At 30.3% G+C, this 19,011-nt stretch overlaps 1 pseudogene; it reads left to right on the forward strand.

The window, feature by feature from the left end:
• The window catches only part of LOC142331042 (tyrosine-protein phosphatase 10D-like), a 170,091-nt pseudogene that overhangs the window by 73,839 nt on the left and 77,241 nt on the right, over window positions 1-19,011 (forward strand).

A 19,011-nucleotide genomic window follows, 5' to 3' on the forward strand; every position in this document is an offset into this window, starting at 1 on the left:
AAAATTTAAATGCACTGTCTCAAAAGGAGAAAATAATCTCATATTTTTTTGTCTTATTTCCGCTTCTGAAAATGAACCTTCATTTTGTAGAAAGGAGTAAAAAAGGAAGAGGAGGGTCATTTAGCTAGCTACTGCTAAATTCCATAAGTAATTATTTTTTTCAAATTGATAAATCATAACTACATAATTTGTAGTTAAACTTTATTTTATTTAATTTTTAAATTTGAACATGCAGTACAACATTTGTTTAATTAGTTAATTAGACTTGCCTTTGTTAGAGTTGCCTGTTGTTATCAGAGTAATTAAATAAATGCTTAATTTTGTGCGTAGTTAATTTCAGTACTTTATATTAAATTGCATTTTTGTAATTTTTCCTCTTTGTAAGTAGCAAAAAGATATTATTTTATGAATACATAATTATTTGTTTAGGTGCATGAAATATGTACATATAACTTTTAATATTCGATTTTTGTCTGTAAAACAATTTGTCAGGGTGGTGGCAAAAGTTAGAAAATTTCCTTGTCATACTGAAGGTTGACAATTTGAGGCCAACCTGAATATTATATTTCAATAACATTGGTTCCTTGTTTCAGTGCCCCGGCCATCATTTTGGTGCTAGGTTTTAATTAACAATCCTGTCATGAAAGTGCAGGATTCATGAAACAACATGATTCAACAAAGCTACACAAGATATCTAAATGTAAAATTCTTACATTTCAGTCAACCATTAAAAATACTGTTAAGATAAACTCTTCTAATTTTCTTGTCCCCAGTGCATGTACATTTCAAAATTTTGAACTTAATTGTTTCAAATATAATGGAATTTTACTATGTAATGTAACAAGTATTACATTTATTTATGCAGTAACAATATGCCTATGCCCACTTACAGTTATCAAAGGATGATAAAAGAATTTTGTAGTGTGCAAAAAATGCTTGATTGGGATTCAAACCCAGGACCTCTGGATGAAAGGCTGAGATGCTACCACTTTGGCATGACGATTGGCATAGATTGAGAGAAAAAATTAAATCATAGTTCATAAGCTCCACTTTATAGTTAAAATTGTGGTATCGAATAATTCATTATGATAGACTGAAATAACTTAATAGACTAATTGCCATATATTTTTAAATCGTCATTATTGGTGTGCCTTAACAGAGTTCCTGTGCCCGATACTGTCACTAAGGCTTAACAGATTATGGCAATAGCAATAATATATTTTATTCAGTGTGCATCCCTGTGGGCATGTGTCTTCATTTTTAATTTTTTTAAAAACAGTTATTTATTGATGCATTTCAGATCCAGAACCTATTACTGGTATAAATGCCACATCAATTACTGACACAGCTATCACCTTAATTTGGGACACACCAAAAGGAGAGTTCAATGCATTTGAGGTAACACTTATTTTATTTTTTATTTAAAATTTGTTTAGTATGGAAATTTTTTCCCCGCTATATTTTCACTGGATTATTTCTTCAGTTGAAGTTATATAACTGTCCAATTCAGAAAGCTGTGAAAACAGTATCTGGTTTGATTTACTGTCCCGATTATATCTGTTATATTAAATGTACAAAATGTCACTTTAAATGAATATGTAATAAAATCTTTATTGACAGCAATATAATAAAACCTTATTATATAGATATATTTAAACATTTAAAACATGCTCAGGGCTGTTGGAGTGTGACAACATTCTGTCATGACAGTTAGTTACAGATTGAAATTAATTTAAGTGTTCAGTCAGATTATTAAAATATGCTGAACAAGCCAGATCTTTTGTGTTGTGTTAGTGATCACATTTTCATATATTTCATTTTGTCTCAAAATTGACCAAATCTGCATATAACACAAAGGTGGTATGAATATCATTCATTTTTATAATAAAACTAACATTATTCACCAAATATATTATTTCAACTAATAAATTTAAGATTCTTTCAAAGAATAGAACTTTTCATTTAATGGTAATGGCTTTCAATTCTTAAAGTTAATTGGCTTTCAATTCTGGTTAGTACTGTGTCTTAATCTATAAATCTTTATTTATGGATAAATAATTTTTTAATTTATAAATAAATCTTTAATTTAATTACAGATAACCTATATCAAGATTTAGATAACTGTTTTCATTAACATTGCTTGGACATCATATATGTGTGAAAAGTAGAAATTCTTGAATTTACTTCATTAATTTTAAAATAACCTGTTATTTCTACCATGTTATAAATCTAATAAATACTTTTGTACTTAAAAACAAGAGAAATCAGTATTGTAATTTTTGTTGATATTTATTAATGTTAACAGTATAGTGCTTTTAAGTTTTCTCCAAAGAAGTAGAGATATTTAGTTTGATTTTTTTTTTTCAAGGTGCAGTATCTTAATACAGAAGGTTTACTTATTCAAAATCTAACTCTTCATGACTCTATAACTATTGGAGATTTGAAACCTCATCGTAATTATACATTCACTGTTGTTGTACGATCTGGTACAGAGTCATCAGTTCTAAGAAGATCTTTACCTGTTTCTGCCATATTCACTACTCAGGAGTCTGTTCCAGGAAAGGTATGTAAAATTTTACTATTATATCTACTGAATTGATTATAAATGACTAAATGTACTTGGTGTTTTCTTTTTATAGATATCTTTTTATAGTATTGTTACAATTTAAACTTGAATAAGTTACAACAATACTCTTTGCAACATTTTGACATTTCAGGTTTATTTTTTTCCCTAATTACAGGTTGAGAAGTTTCATCCAGTTGATGTTCTGCCTGGTGATATATCATTCGAATGGACTCTTCCTGGTAACGAACGAAATGGAGTCATCAGAAAATTCACTATAACATATGGGCTTGAGGTATGATACCCAGAATTTTATAAAGAAATGTGTAGGATAATGTAATACTTTGTTGTGTGCCTAAAGTATGATCCCAGTCTATAAATATGTATATATTTTTTTTGTCTTCAGTCATTTGAGTGTTTGATGCAACTCTTCAATCCCTATCTCTAATGCCAGTCGTTTCATTTCGGTATACTCCTTACATCCTACATCGCTAACAATTTATTTTACATATTCCAAATGTCGCCTGCCTGAACAGTTTATCCCTTCTACCTGTCCATCCAATATTAAAGTGACTATTCCAGGATGCCTTAATATGTGGCCTATAAGTCTGTCTCTTCTTTTAACTATATTTTTGTATGCTTCTTTCTTCATCAATTTGCCAATACACCCATCTGATTTTTAACATTCTCCTATAGCACCACATTTCAAAAGATTGTCCAAGTTTCACTTCCATATAAATCTATGCTCCAAACATATACTTTCAAAAATGTTTTCCTGACATTTAAATTAATTTTTGATGTAAACAAATTATATTTCTGACTGAAGGCTCATTTCGCCTGTGCTTGGGCATTTTATATCGTTCGTCCATCTTCAGTAAATCTACTTCCCAAATAACAAAATTCTCCTACCTCTGTAATTTTTTCTCTTCTTATTTTTATATTCAGTGGTTCATCTACATTATTTCTACTACATTTCATTACTTTTGTTTTGTTCTTGTTTATTCTCATGCAGTAGTTCTACTTACTATCAGCTAGAATTACTATATCATCAGCAAATCGTAGCATCTTTATTTTTTCACTTGTACTGTTACTCCGGATCTAAATTGTTCTTTAACATCATTAACTGCTAGTTCTATGTAACGATTAAAAAGTAATGGGGGATAAGGAACATCCTTGTCAAACTCCCTTTTTTATTACTGCTTTTTTCTTATGTTCGTCAATTATTACTGTTGCTGTTTGGTGCCTGTAAATGCTAGCAATTGTTTTTCTATCTCTGTAAATTGAAACCTAATTTTTTTTTTGATGTTGAACATTTGAATCCAGTCTATGTTATCGAATGCCTTTTCTAGGTCTGTAAACGCCAAGTATGTTGGCTTGTTTTTCTTTAATCTTCCTTCTACTATTAATCTGAGCGCTAAAATTGCTTCCCTTGTCCCTATACTTTTCCTGAAACTAAATTGGTCTTCTTCTAACACTTCCACTCTCCTCTCAATTTTTCTGTATGGAATTCTAGTTAAGGTTTTAATGCATGACTAGTTAAGCTAATTGTTTTATATTCTTCACATTTATCTGCTCCTGCTTTCTTTGGTATCATGACTATAACACTCTTTTTGAAGACTGATGGAACTTCCACTTTTTTGTAAATATTACATACCAGTTTGTATAATCTATATTGTTTCCTCACCTGCACTGTGCAGTAATTCAGCACGTTTTCCGTCTATTCCAGGAGCCTTTCTGCCATTCAAATCTTTTAATGCTCTCTTAAAATCAGATCTCAATATTGTTTCTCCCCTTTCATCCTCTTCAACTTCCTCTTCTTCCTCTATAATTTTCCTCTATTCATTTTCTAATTCATTTCCTCCATATAACTCTAAAATATATTCCACCCACCTATCGACCTTTCCTTTCGTATTATAAATTGGTGTATCACCTTTGTTTAACACAATATTAGATTTTAATTTATGTACCACAAAATTTTCCTTAACTTTTCTCTATACTCAGTCTATTTTACCAATGATCATTTCTCTTTCCACTTCTGAACACTTTTCTTTACTCCACTATTCTTTAGGCTAGTTTGCACTTCCTGTTTATGGTATTTCTTAATTGTCAATAGTTCCTTTTACTTTCTTCATCACTAGCATTCTTATATTTTCTACGTTCATCCATCAGCTGTAATATATACTCTGAAATCCAAGGTTTTCTACCAGTTCTCTTAATTTACCAGTTCCGCCTAATTTGCTTCTGCTGATTTAAGAATTTCCTTTTTAACCTTCTCCCATTCTTCTTCTACATCTTCTACCTTATCTTTTTTACTCAGACGTCTTGCAATGTCCTCCTCAAAAATCTTCTTTACCTCCTCTTCCTCAAGCTTCTCTAAATTCCACAAATTCATCTGATACCTTTTCTTCAGGTTTTTAAACCCCAATCTACATTTCATTATCACTAAATTATGGTCACTATCAATCTCTGCTCCAGAGTAAGCTTTTGCAGTCAATGAGTTGATTTCTAAATCTTTGCTTAACCATGATATAATCTATCTGATACCTTGCAGTATCTCCTGTCCTTTTCCATGTGTATATTTATTTATTATGATTTTTAAACTGGTTGTTGGCAATTACTAAATTATACTTTGTGCAAAGCTCTATAAGTCGGTCCCCTTTTTCATTCCTTTTGTCCAGCCCATAATCACCCACAATATTTTCTTCCTTGCCTTTTCCAATGCTTGCATTCCAATCTCCAACTATTATTAATTTTCATCCCCTTTTATGTGTTTAATTGCACCGTCAGTTTCTTCATATACACACTCTTCCTCATTATCTTGGAACTTGTAGGCATATAGACGTTAACAATTGTCAGCTTAGGTTTTGATTTTATCCTTATTACAATGATTCTGTTGCTATGCATTTTGAGATACTCTACTACTCTCTTCTATCTTCTTGTTCATTACAAAACCTACTCTTCCCTGCCCTTTATTTGAAGCTGTGTTAATTATTCTAAAATAACCTGACCACAATTCGTTATCCTCTTCCCACCAAACTTCACTAATTGCTACTCTTTCCTTAGTAGTCACCACCCAGAGATTCGAACAGAGGACTAGTTTACCTCCGGAATATTTTACCAAGGAAGGCACCTCCATCTTTGTTAATACAGAAAGTTACATTTTCTTGGAAAAAAGCAGCTGTAGTTTTCCATTGCTTTCAGCTGTATATAATATTTATAACTAATATTCTCTTAAATTCTAGAGCCGTGGGTTTGAGTATTCTTATGATTGATATTTGTTATTATATTTCAGATAGTTGTTTAATATTTATTGACAAGAAATAAAATTAGTTGAATTTTTTTGTATATTTTTTTTTATTTTTTTTATATTTTTTTTTATATGATGTACTGTGTAACAGTAGGCAGGTGTAAGTATAGTTAAAGTAAATCAATAGTTATCTAGGCCAAGTTCGACTCTTTCTGAGCATTCCCATTAATAATTGGCACTGACTAATTAAGTTTAATTGTTAAGTTCCATTAATATGATCATAATTTATAGCTTGATATGTTTGTTGTCTTTAAAGTAGGAAATTTAAGCACTTTTTTTATTGCATTTTTCTAATTGTAGAGATTTATACCAAATAAACTGCAAAACAAGATATTTGTAATTTTACTCCTGATATAAAAACATTGCTAAATGTTCTTTTTGTATTTTGCTGCATGTTTATCAGTGTTGTTTAATAATCAAAATAGCCATCTAGTTTTAGATTTTAAATTAAATTTTTATAAATGGTTTTTGTAATCTTATTTTCATTCATTTCCATAGTCATTTATCATAGTTCTTTATGAGATTTCAATGTTTATAAAATTTAGTATATTTTAATTGTTGTAAATTTTTCTTCAGTATATATGTACTTTCATTGACAATGGAAAGTTTATATTCATTCTGCGGGTACAGTAGGAGCTTGTAGATTCATGTTTTAAATCCCTACCCCCTGCTAATTGATTATAAAAATATCGGTTAATGAAATTAGTTAACAAAAATGTTGCTGGTGAAAAAAAATTAATAATAGCCAGAATAGATTTCTTGTGCATTATAACTCTTGATTAATTATGTCTATTAGCAAATCCCTTCACAGTAATTTAAAATTAAAGTTACAGTACCATAGTAGATTCAGTCTACAATATATGTATCTTAGGTTTTAAATTATGAAATTTTATTTTTGTAGGGTTCTACACATATACAAGTACGAGATTTTAAACCGTGGGAGCTCCATGGCACTATTAAGAATCTCATTCCTGGAAAGAGTTATATATTCCGCATACAGGCTGAAACTCGTATTGGTTATGGACCTGAAGCTATTTGGAAACAGAAGATGCCTATACTTGGTAAAATATTCATTAACATTATTGTATTGTGATATCATTATTGTATTGCATATTGATTCAGACCAGTGTTTTTAAAGAAAGAAATTGCCTGCTTCTAACATACAAATTGAATCCTCCGTTCACATTTTTTTCTGAAAAAAGGCTACATGATGTGACATTTCATTATCTTTATTCATAATTATTTAATTTTCATTGATTCATATGAATTGTAATAATGTAATAAAAAAATAATAATACTGCAATTTTTGTTTATTTTGTTCACTTCATGGTGATCTCATCATGTAAAATACATGGCTAATCTTTTTCCAAAAATGTTTATTTTGATACAACCTTCAGATTGTTCAGCAGTTTTTATTTAAGGACTTAAATATTCATATAATGTTGTCGTTTCATGGTTGGTGTTGTAACATTAATGACATCTTTTATGATTCCCAATAAATCCGGGTAATGAAAATTTTTTTTATCGTCCAACTGAATTATATCCCGTGTTGGAAGTGTTTTTATCATTCATAAACTTGCTGCTGCAAACTAGATCTGTCAAGAAGCCTTGGACAGTATTTTCATTATATTAGACAGTCAGTTTTTTAATCTCAAATTTTTCTTAACAAAATTTAATGAAACTTAAATTGTGTACTATAAAATAGTATAAGATTTCAATTATCTCTTTATACATTGAGAAAGAAGGTAATGCTTGCTATATGGTTTAAAACCTTGGCCCTGGATGAAAGGAAAATGCATCTTATTGCAACCTGTGATAGCAATATCTCATGGAATAGTAATATCTTAAAACTAAAAGAATACAAAGTAAGGCTATGATGATAATGGACAAAGTTTTATTTTATTAATACTCCAAGGTCATCATCTCAAGTTAAACTATTCTGGATGTAGTTTCTGTTTAGTTTGATAACTGTTCTTTTTAAAAATTTGTAGTGATAATAATATAGCTTTAATAGCTTCAAGATAAATCTTCTGTTTGTTGATAAACATTCATTTTCAAGATTTAATTTATGTACGTATAAGATTTTTTGATTTTTTTTTTACATATAGATTAAAAAACTAGCAAGTTTTTAACTATTATAAACAGCGTAATGTATAATGAATAGTGACACTAAAGATAATAATAAATTAAAAATTGCCATCAGTAATGTTAAAATAGATGACAACAATAAATAGTAAAATCAAAGATACAATAAAAAATGAAAGAATTGCATTGAAATAGATTTTCCATAAAAAGTTTCCAACAGTTTAGATAACAAAACTTGACTAACAAGAAGTACATAAATAAAAGAATGTGAACAAAATTATGTTTCAGCAGAGAGATATCAATTTTTAAATTGTATAAAAGTATCTCATTAATAATTTACTCTCATATATATATATATATATATATATATATATATAAGACCTATATTCCTCTGTACCAACTTGAACAAGTCAAGTACAGAATTACAGAGTAATTCTTATAAATGATAGTTTGAAATATACAGTAAACTCAAACGAATAAAACAAAATTAAAAACTTAGCTGACAGGAATAACTTTATTTTTTTAATCGGTTCAATAATACATGTCTTATCTGCTTGTGTGAAAAGCATGTTTATTTCGTAAATTTATTTGCTTATTAATTTTTGTAACATAAATTTACTTTAAATGTTAGTCTCTCATAATCAGGTATTAAATTTTTCAATAAATATATTACAGGGAAACAGAAAGTGAGGTCCAATGATTTGATTTAATCTTATATTTATTAATTGTATTAATTTAACTATGTATCGATGACACAAAGGATGTAATAATTTATTAATCAAAAGCAAGTTAATTAAATATTAATTTAATTTTACAATTTTTTTTGCCTGTATAATATAATAATAACTTTGATTTTTTTTGCTGTTTATTATTATTAGAATAAATAATTTATGCTGGTTTTTATCTTTTAAAAATTGAATTTCACTCCATGTTAAGAGAATTAGTATGCTAATCTAAATCAAACAAAACTATACTTGTAATTTGTTCATAAATAATTCAAGCTGTGTAGCAGCTTTATTATTATGTTAATTTTCAACACATTTAACATAGCATAAATTCAATTTATTTATTATTGTTTTCATGTAGCACCACCACCACCTAGTTCCAAGTAGTTCCTACTGAAGTTTGCCGTACATCAACTACAATTCAGATCAGATTTAGAAAAAATTATTTCTCTGAACAAAACGGTGCTGTAAGTAACTTTTGCATTATTGTTTTGATATCATCTTTTCATTATTTTTTTCTTTATGGTATATTTTTTAAATTGTTAAAACATTTATTGGAGTTTATTTATGTATATGCAAGCTTATTACTGATATGTCAATTTTTGATTACTCAAAAACGTGCTTGCATTTTTCTCTATTTTGTATCAGCTCTTTCTAGTTGTAAACTTTTAGTAAAGAAGTCTTCAGCAATGTTACCTAATCTACTCGTACAAATCCTCTTCTGTTAATACCGATCATTTGATTGCTTTCCAGTAGATAATTTCTATTTGCTATACTGTTTGTAAAGACGTGTTTAAAAATAGAACATTAAATAAATATGTTTAATCAAATTAATATGTTTAATAAAACATTAAATATCAAGAAAATTTACATTAGCTCAAACCAGCTTTAGGTTTTATTGATAAATCTAAATGAAGGGATGCCTGTCATAGGGAACAGTCGCAGCTGCACCACTTACAATCCCTATTGTAACATACCTACTAGACATAATGGCAATTGTCTTTCTTCTTGAGTTGGGAGATAGAGACCTTGGCTCATAGGCGTATTCAAATATAAAATTCATTGTCAAAATGACACGAATGAGTTTGTAAGGGCGTTGACAGGATTTCTCAATGAGGATCTGCTGCAGTGCAAATAAAGCAGAAAAACTAATTATTTCCTTAATTTTTTTACTAGATGCTCCATGCAACCATCGACCTGAAGAATTCTGTCTTCAAAGAATTGAATGTGTATATAGTGTGATGTAGCCATAAGTTTCAGGGTTAAAATTTGTTGCCATTTTTTTCTGTTTATTCTATTTTGTAATGTGATCAATTTTAACTTTATGATATTGTTTGTTTAAGTGTACTTAATTTCTAAATTTAAATAAATTGAAATTTTTTACTTGATTAACTTTGTTGTTTTTTTTATGTACCAAATGGTACTTATATTTTGATTTTTATTATGAGGGTAAGGTTGCAAATAATTTTATATAGCATAATCACATGAAATTATTATTTTATTTGTGTTCAGGTAATTGCATATACAATAATTGTAGCTGAAGATGATAGCAAAAATGCATCAAGTTTAGAAATGCCTAGCTGGAGAGATGTACAGGCATATAGCATTTGGCCTCCATATCAGGTATTTATTTCGTCCAGTTTTTTCTCCTTTCCCTTTATGTCCATGGCACTTCATCCTCATTAAACTTTCTTCAGTTCTTATTTTCTGTCTCCTTTTCATTTCCTCCCTAACTGTTCTGAATAGATCATTGAACTTGTAGGTTTGCCTCCAATTTGTAAACATGCTTTGTCTTTGTTAATGTAATTCTTTTCCCTCCCATCCAGCATACATGATCAAATCGCTACAACTATCTAAACTTTGATTTTTTAAATATTTTTCTAAATTTTAAAAAATCAAAAATATATTTTTAACATAATAACTTCCTAATTTGCTACTCTGTTTTTGGTTTATGGAATTGTTACTAATCCTACATCCTTATTTGCCCAGCATATTTATTGTTTCCTGACTATCTTACTTCAAATTTTTTTATTCTACATGGGACTTTTTTTTTATTTTTCTGCAGCTCTATCGATTCCAATATCTTCAACCTTTACTTACTTACCTCTTCCATCAACTCCTGTTTCATATCTTTTTTTCTGTAGTTGTGTGTTCCAAAAATCACATCAGTTTTGAAATCCACTGCTGTTTTCCTTTATTCTTGCCCTGTTTTCAAAGTATTAATCTCTGAATTATGATATAGCGGATGGGAGATTATTGCTTTGCCAGGGCACTCTTTAGATCTCTTTGTTGAGCAAGGTTCAGTATGGCCAATTTCATCACATTCAGCTGAGATCATTTGCTGTAAGAAGTTTTTTATTCAATAAGAAAAAATAATTTAAAAAAATTAACAGTGATTTATACCTTATTGTAGATAATTTGAATGAAAACTTGCCAGGTTTCTAGAAACTTAAAAATGTATTGATTTGGATTAATCGATTTAGGTATTAGGTTACAGTTTTTTTAATTCAAAAATTAACAAACTTCCTGTCAATAAAATATATTCCTTTCCTTTCTTTTTCTTTGCATATTCATAATTATATGTAATTTGTGAGGAATAGTTAATATTATTATTTTAAACAGAGATAAAACAAGAAAAAACTGTAAAAGACAGAGATATACTGATAACATATGTTATTTATCATGTTGAATATTATAGAGATAAAGATCTTTTGGATTTAAGAAGGAAAAAAGATGTAGTGATTTCAAATTTTATTTCAAATTTAACTTTAACTAAAATCAATGGTATAAATCAAAATCGTATTAATCTGTAGTATAAAACTATAAATCAAAAATGGTATAAATAATTAGACCTACTAATAGATAATGTCATTAAATTCAATCAGATCGATAGATTGATTGTTAGTGTGTTTAATTTTTGATATCTATTTAGATATGTGTCTTTGGATATTTAACAGGTGATGGAACCTTATTATCCATTTAAGAATTCATCGGTTGAAGATTTCACTGTGGGTGAAGAAAGTTGTGAAGGTCATGCTGTAGGATACTGCAATGGTCCTCTTAAAAGTGGCTCTACATATCGTGTGAAAATACGTGCTTTTACCACTCCTGAAAAATTCACAGATATATATTATTCTTTTCCTATACAAACAGGTGATGTTCTGTTGTTTTCCTACAACATTTATATAATTATTTGATTTAACAAATGTAATTACGTGTCAATAATTGAAACTAATTGAGATGTAGATCGGTTTCAATTTACAATGCGTTAAAATTATTGAACATAAACTATTAAAGTAGCAAAATAATAGAAATTTTAAAATTAATTAGATTAAGACAATATTTATATTGATTTTAGTATATTTCTATTTATTTATCTTATTTTTACTGTTGCAGAGAAAAAGGTAGGTTAATGTTAACTATACTGCTTAATTTTAACTATATTACTTAACTTTATTAAGCACGAAAAGCGCTTTAAAAAATTCCAAATTATGTTAGCCTTCCAAAAGATTACTTTTTTCGATAAATGGAAAGTTTTTTAAAAATAATTACTAATTTTTCTGTACCATTTTTCAATTTCCATTGCTGGAAGATAACTTTTTTATAAAGATTACAATTCATTTCAAGTCATACAGTTCATGTACTAAGCTAGTGAAATTTTTAATGCAGTAAAATTTTCATTATGAACAGCCCAGTGTTGATGTCATCTTGAAGTCATTCTCACTAGCACTTTTTTTTTAGAAATCTTATTGTTTCATTTTCACTTAAATGGTTAACTTTATTATATTATGTAACCATTCTTTTGTATTTTTTTTCTCTTTGACATTCTTCAAGGTCAAGAAGCGAATGAAAAGTTTAGGTCATCTCTTTGAATATTGGTTTGTCATCACCTTCAAGTTTCATCCATATATATGTATCTTCTGTGAAAAACTGAAATTTTTCCATGCATTTTGTAATTTAAGGTAGTAAAACAATTATGTTCTTTATTCATTAAAATACAATCGTTACACACTTTTTTCATGTGTTTCATCGGGAAAAAAGTTTTTTTTTTTGAAACCCAGAATTAAATATGTAATATATACAGTACATGTACTAATAATATAGTAACAAAATCAAATTTAAATTAATGTCGCCATTGTAAACAAATGACTAGAATATGGTGCATCCATTAGATATTTACACATATGTAAACACTCATAATTTACTAGTAGTATGCAACTGTTTTTTGAACATTATAAAAATAATTATTAATTTGCATATTGCAATTCTAATGCTGTTCAATTAAACATCTAAATTTTACAATTAAATATACAGAGCAAAAGTATGGAAACCTCTCAACAACTTTAAAACCATTCCAGATAGAATACTGTAATTCTCTGGATAAGGTATCTATCGGGCAACTACTTTACCTTTTGACAAGAAATAGAATTTCAACCACTCTCTTTAGGGGTGGCCCAGGGGTTGAAACTTAAATACTTTAAATGGTAACAACCTTTGTGTGATAAAGGTTTCTTTAAAATGGTATAAGATCTCTTTAAGAAAAATGGTATAAATAAAAAGTCGGTATGATGTCTATACCCAAAATGGCAATGAGATAAAGTTTGTAGTTTGAAAAAATTACATTGATTACTCAAGCCTGCAAAATTTGGGTTGTGGAATGTTTTTTAACTTTTGATATATAATTGATTCATATGCATTTTTTTGCAAATTTCAATATTTGTTAAAAGTCGAAGACTGTAAATAAAGCTCTGGCACACAGCTACCTCCAGGTTCATACTCCTCAATGTTATCTTCATTTAAATCGCTTGTGAAACCGTCTATTTCAGGTAAATTTTGTGGTGGAATTGGCACCGGTACATCAGGACCGTGAGGAACTGGGCATAAAGTGGATGGCATATCTGGATAGATGATTTTATTTTTTATTCTTCAAATTGAAGCTGTGAACACCGGTCGAACAAAAGTAACAATCATCGGTGTGATTTTGTGGCTCTCGCCACACCATTGGAAATCCAAATCTGAACACTTTTTGTTCATCCTTTGACCGCCGTCTAAATCCTTCAACACATGTGTAGCAAATGCGGCGGGGTGCCCAAGTTTTGTCTTAATCCCCTATTTTGACTCCATAATATGTGAGGTACACTTGTTGACTGAAACTTGTTATACTTTTTTTTGCCTTTCCACCGTTAACTTATCGCTAATGTAACAAAAAGAATCTGTAGAATTTTTGCAGCCTCTTTTAGCCATTTTTAAAACGGAAGTTTGCTATGTTACATCTTGTTAAGTCTTGTCACAACCTGTCGGCCAAGCTTCAAGCTTGGCTTGGTGTCTCATCTTCAGGCTATAAGAATGCATAGTATAATTCAAAAAAGTGAATATATTAATTTATTATCAAAAAAAGCTTTATCTATTTTATTGTATCACATTTTTTGCAATTTTTAACTTTTTACAAATTTTGAAATTGCAAAAAATCCTGACATGATGGAAAAATTGAAGGTTATTGTCAGATTCAGCGCTAAAAAATACAGAAGAATCAATTATCAAAGACTAAAAAACACAACCATCTCAGCCTTGTTTTATTTAAGAGACTGTTATGATTAAATAGATATTATCGAATAAATTTATTAAAAAAACTTTTTATTAAGCATAATGTTTGCTTATTACAGTTGCTTGACAGTGTGCCAGTCAGTTAAAAAAGGATGAAACTACATTATTCAATGATTCCCTAGAGGCATTTTCTGCTGATTATTGAATTCTCTTTTGTCCATATATAGATGATGTATATCATATATCATCATATCTTGTGGCTTATTATGATAAACAATACTTTTTAAATTGCCCCTAAGAAAGTAATCCAATGGTGACAAGTCGGGTGATCTTACTGGCCATTCTATTTGACCTCCTTCAGCTAGTCCATCTTCCAGGAAAAATAGATTTCAAATTTCATGTACTTGAAGACCAAATTGAGGCAAGGCACCAAATGTTCTGAAAGTTGGAACAACAACATTTTGATGTTTGGAATGACATGGTCGTGAAGCAAAGCCTCATACTTAACTGCATTCAAATTTCCATTAACAAATATATGATATATAGAGAGAGAGAGAGAGAGACAATGCCTGCCCATAAATTTACTTTGTCTGGATATTATATATATGCCTCATGATACCGTGGATTAATATCAGTCCAGTTTTAACAATTATGGCAATTTACGTGACTTTTAAAAAAAAAATGTGGCCTCATCACTAAAAATTCTGTTGCTAATAATTTAGGATCTTCTTCGCAAAGATATTCATAATAATTTTGCAGACCTCACAAATCTTCTTTAACTGTATAAAGCTTCATTAAGTTCTTGCAGCAGACAAACTTTGAAGGGTTTGAGGTTTTCACTTTTTAATGTTCGAATAATGTTGCGTATGTTCTCATGTTGCTGTTTGAGTCAAGGAATGAGGATTCTCAATAAATACTTGCATAATCTCTTAACGGTTTCTTATTAACTGTTGGAGATTTAGGCCTCCTGGTTTTCTCGTATTATTAATCTTAATCTCCCTGTATTAAATTGTTTGATGATTTTTGACACTATATCTTTTGAAACTTCATTATATGACCTAACTCTTCACCAAATCCTTATTTCATTAAATGTGAACACACTAGTGTGTTTTCAATAGCAATGTTGGCAGTAGTACAGAAAAGATTAATTCAGTAAAAAACAGTTATAAAAAAGGTAAAAAAAGATATAAATAACAAAAGTGGCTTAAAAATGCGGTTAAGATAGACAAAATCAATTAGTCAACCGATCATAATAAATTCTTAAAAGAAACTAGTGTTGTAATGAAAAACTCTAAATGAAATATTACATAACAATGAAGTAGCTTAATTTTTCAGTAATGGTAAGAGATCATTGATGATGGTCAGCATGATTGGTGAAAATATTTTTATTTACTAATTAAATTTGAACAAAAACAATTTTTTGTGATAAAAAATAAATTTTTTTAATTTTTAAAAATTCAAATTTAATTTTAATTAGATTAAATTTTAATTTAATCTAGTTTATTTATTTATTTATCCTCCTCTATGAATCATGAGACCTTGCCGTTGGTGAGGGGGCTTGAGTGCTCAGGGATACAGAGTAGCTGGACCGAAGGTGCAACCATATCGGAGAGGTATCTGTTGAGAGCCAGACTAAGGAATGATTCCTGAAAGAGGGCAGCAGCTCTTTCAGTAGTTGTTAGGGGCGTGAGTCAGGACGACTTGAACGGCCGTATCAACATCACTCAGTCCTCTGAGTACTGCGCAGCTGAAAGCAATGGAAAACTACAGCTGCTTTTTTTCCAAGAAAATGTGGCTCTCTGCATTTTCACATAGCAATAATGGAGGCGCCTTCCTTGGTAAAATATTCCGGAGGTAAAATAGTCCCCCGTTCGGATCTCCGGGTGGGGACTACTAAGGAAGGGGTCACCAGAAAATTAAAAAATAACATTCTACGAATCGGAGCGTGGAATGTTAGAAGCTTGAAAAAGGTTGGTAGGCTAGAAAATTTAAAAAGGGAAATGGGTAGGACAAATGTGGATATAGTAGGAATTAGTGAGGTTCAGTGGGAAGAGGAAGGCGACTTTTGGTCAGGTGATTTTAGAGTAATTAACTCAGCGTCAAATAATGGGCAGGCAGGAGTAGGTTTCGTGATGAACAAGAAGATAGGGAGGAGAGTGGAGTATTTCAAAACGCATAGCGATAGAATCATTGTAATAAGGATAAAATCAAAACCTAAACCGACAACGATTGTTAACGTCTATATGCCTACAAGCGCCCATGATGATGATGAGGTAGAGTGTGTATACGAAGAGATTGATGAAGCAATTAAACACGTAAAAGGAGATGAAAATTTAATAATAGTTGGAGATTGGAATGCAAGCATTGGAAAAGGCAAGGAAGGAAATATAGTGGGTGAATACGGGCTGGGCAAAAGGAATGAAAGAGGGGACCGACTTATAGAATTTTGCACGAAGTATAATTTAGTAATTGCCAACACCCAATTTAAAAATCATAATAGAAGAATATACACTTGGAAAAAGCCAGGCGATACTGGAAGGTATCAGATAGATTATATCATGGTTAAGCAAAGATTTGGAAATCAACTCGTTGACTGCAAAACTTACCCTGGAGCAGACATTGATAGCGACCATAATTTGGTGATAATGAAATGTAGATTGGGGTTTAAAAACCTGAAGAAAAGGTGTCAGATGAATCTGTGGAATTTAGAGAAGCTTGAGGAAGAGAAGGTAAAAAGATTTTTGAGGAGGACATTGCAAGAGGTCTGAATAAAAAAGATAAGGTAGAAAATGTAGAAGAAGAATGGGAGAATGTTAAAAAGGAAATTCTTAAATCAGCAGAAGCAAATTTAGGCGGAATAAAGAGAACCGGTAGAAAACCTTGGGTTTCAGACGATATATTGCAGCTGATGGATGAACGTAGAAAATATAAGAATGCTAGTGATGAAGAAAGTAAAAGGAACTATCGGAAATTAAGAAATGCTATAAACAGGAAGTGCAAACTGGTGAAAGAAGAGTGGATTAAAGAAAAGTGTTCAGAAGTGGAAAGAGAAATGAACATTGGTAAAATAGACGGAGCATACAGGAAAGTTAAGGAAAATTTTGGGGTACATAAATTAAAATCTAATAATGTGTTAAACAAAGATGGTACACCAATATATAATACGAAAGGTAAAGTCGATAGATGGGTGGAATTTATTGAAGAGTTATACGGAGGAAATGAATTAGAAAATGGTGTTATAGAGGAAGAAGAGGAAGTTGAGGAGGATGAAATGGGAGAAACAATACTGAGATCTGAATTTAAGAGAGCATTAAAAGATTTAAATGGCAGAAAGGCTCCTGGAATAGACGGAATACCTATAGAATTACTGCGCAGTGCAGGTGAGGAAGCGATTGATAGATTACACATACTGGTGTGTAATATTTATGAAAATGGGGAATTTCCATCAGACTTCAAAAAAAGTGTTATAGTTATGATACCAAAGAAAGCAGGGGCAGATAAATGTGAAGAATACAGAACAATTAGTTTAACTAGTCATGCATCAAAAATCTTAACTAGAATTTTATACAGAAGAATTGAGAGGAGAGTGGAAGAAGTGTTAGAAGAAGACCAATTTGGTTTCAGGAAAAGTATAGGGACAAGGGAAGCAATTTTAGGCCTCAGATTAATAGTAGAAGGAAGATTAAAGAAAAACAAACCAATATACTTGGCGTTTATAGACCTAGAAAAAGCCTTTCGATAACGTAGACTGGAATAAAATGTTCAGCATTTTAAAAAAATTAGGGTTCAAATACAGAGATAGAAGAACAATTGCTAACATGTACAGGAACCAAACAGCAACAATAACAATTGAAGAACATAAGAAAGAAGCCCTAATAAGAAAGGGAGTCCGACAAGGATGTTCCCTATCTCCGTTACTTTTTAATCTTTACATGGAACTAGCAGTTAATGATATTAAAGAACAATTTAGATTCGGAGTTACAGTACAAGGTGAAAAGATAAAGATGCTACGATTTGCTGATGATATAGTAATTCTAGCCGAGAGTAAAAAGGATTTAGAAGAAACAATGAACGGCATAGATGAAGTCCTACGCAAGAACTATCGCATGAAAATAAATAAGAACAAAACAAAAGTAATGAAATGTAGTAGAAATAACAAAGATGGACCGCTGAATGTGAAAATAGGAGGAGAAAAGATTATGGAGGTAGAAGAATTTTGTTATTTGGGAAGTAAAATTACTAAAAATGGACGAAGCAGGAGCGATATAAAATGCCGAATAGCACAAGCTAAAGAGCCTTCAGTAAGAAATATAATTTGTTTACATCAAAAATTAATTTAAATGTCAGGAAAAGATTTTTGAAAGTGTATGTTTGGAGTGTCGCTTTATATGGAAGTGAAACTTGGACAATCGGAGTATCTGAGAAGAAAAGATTAGAAGCTTTTGAAATGCGGTGCTATAGGAGAATGTTAAAAATCAGATGGGTGGATAAAGTGACAAATGAAGAGGTATTGCGGCAAATAGATGAAGAAAGAAGCATTTGGAAAAATATAGTTAAAAGAAGAGACAGACTTATAGGCCACATACTAAGGCATCCTGGAATAGTCGCTTTAATATTGGAAGGACAGGTAGAAGGGAAAAATTATGTAGGCAGGCCACGTTTGGAGTATGTAAAACAAATTGTTGGGGATGTAGGATGTAGAGGGTATACTGAAATGAAACGACTAGCACTAGATAGGGAATCTTGGAGAGCTGCATCAAACCAGTCAAATGACTGAAGACAAAAAA

The sequence above is a fragment of the Lycorma delicatula genome, chromosome 10 (assembly GCF_047948215.1).
Source record: "Lycorma delicatula isolate Av1 chromosome 10, ASM4794821v1, whole genome shotgun sequence".
NCBI classification, from domain to species: domain Eukaryota; kingdom Metazoa; phylum Arthropoda; class Insecta; order Hemiptera; family Fulgoridae; genus Lycorma; species Lycorma delicatula.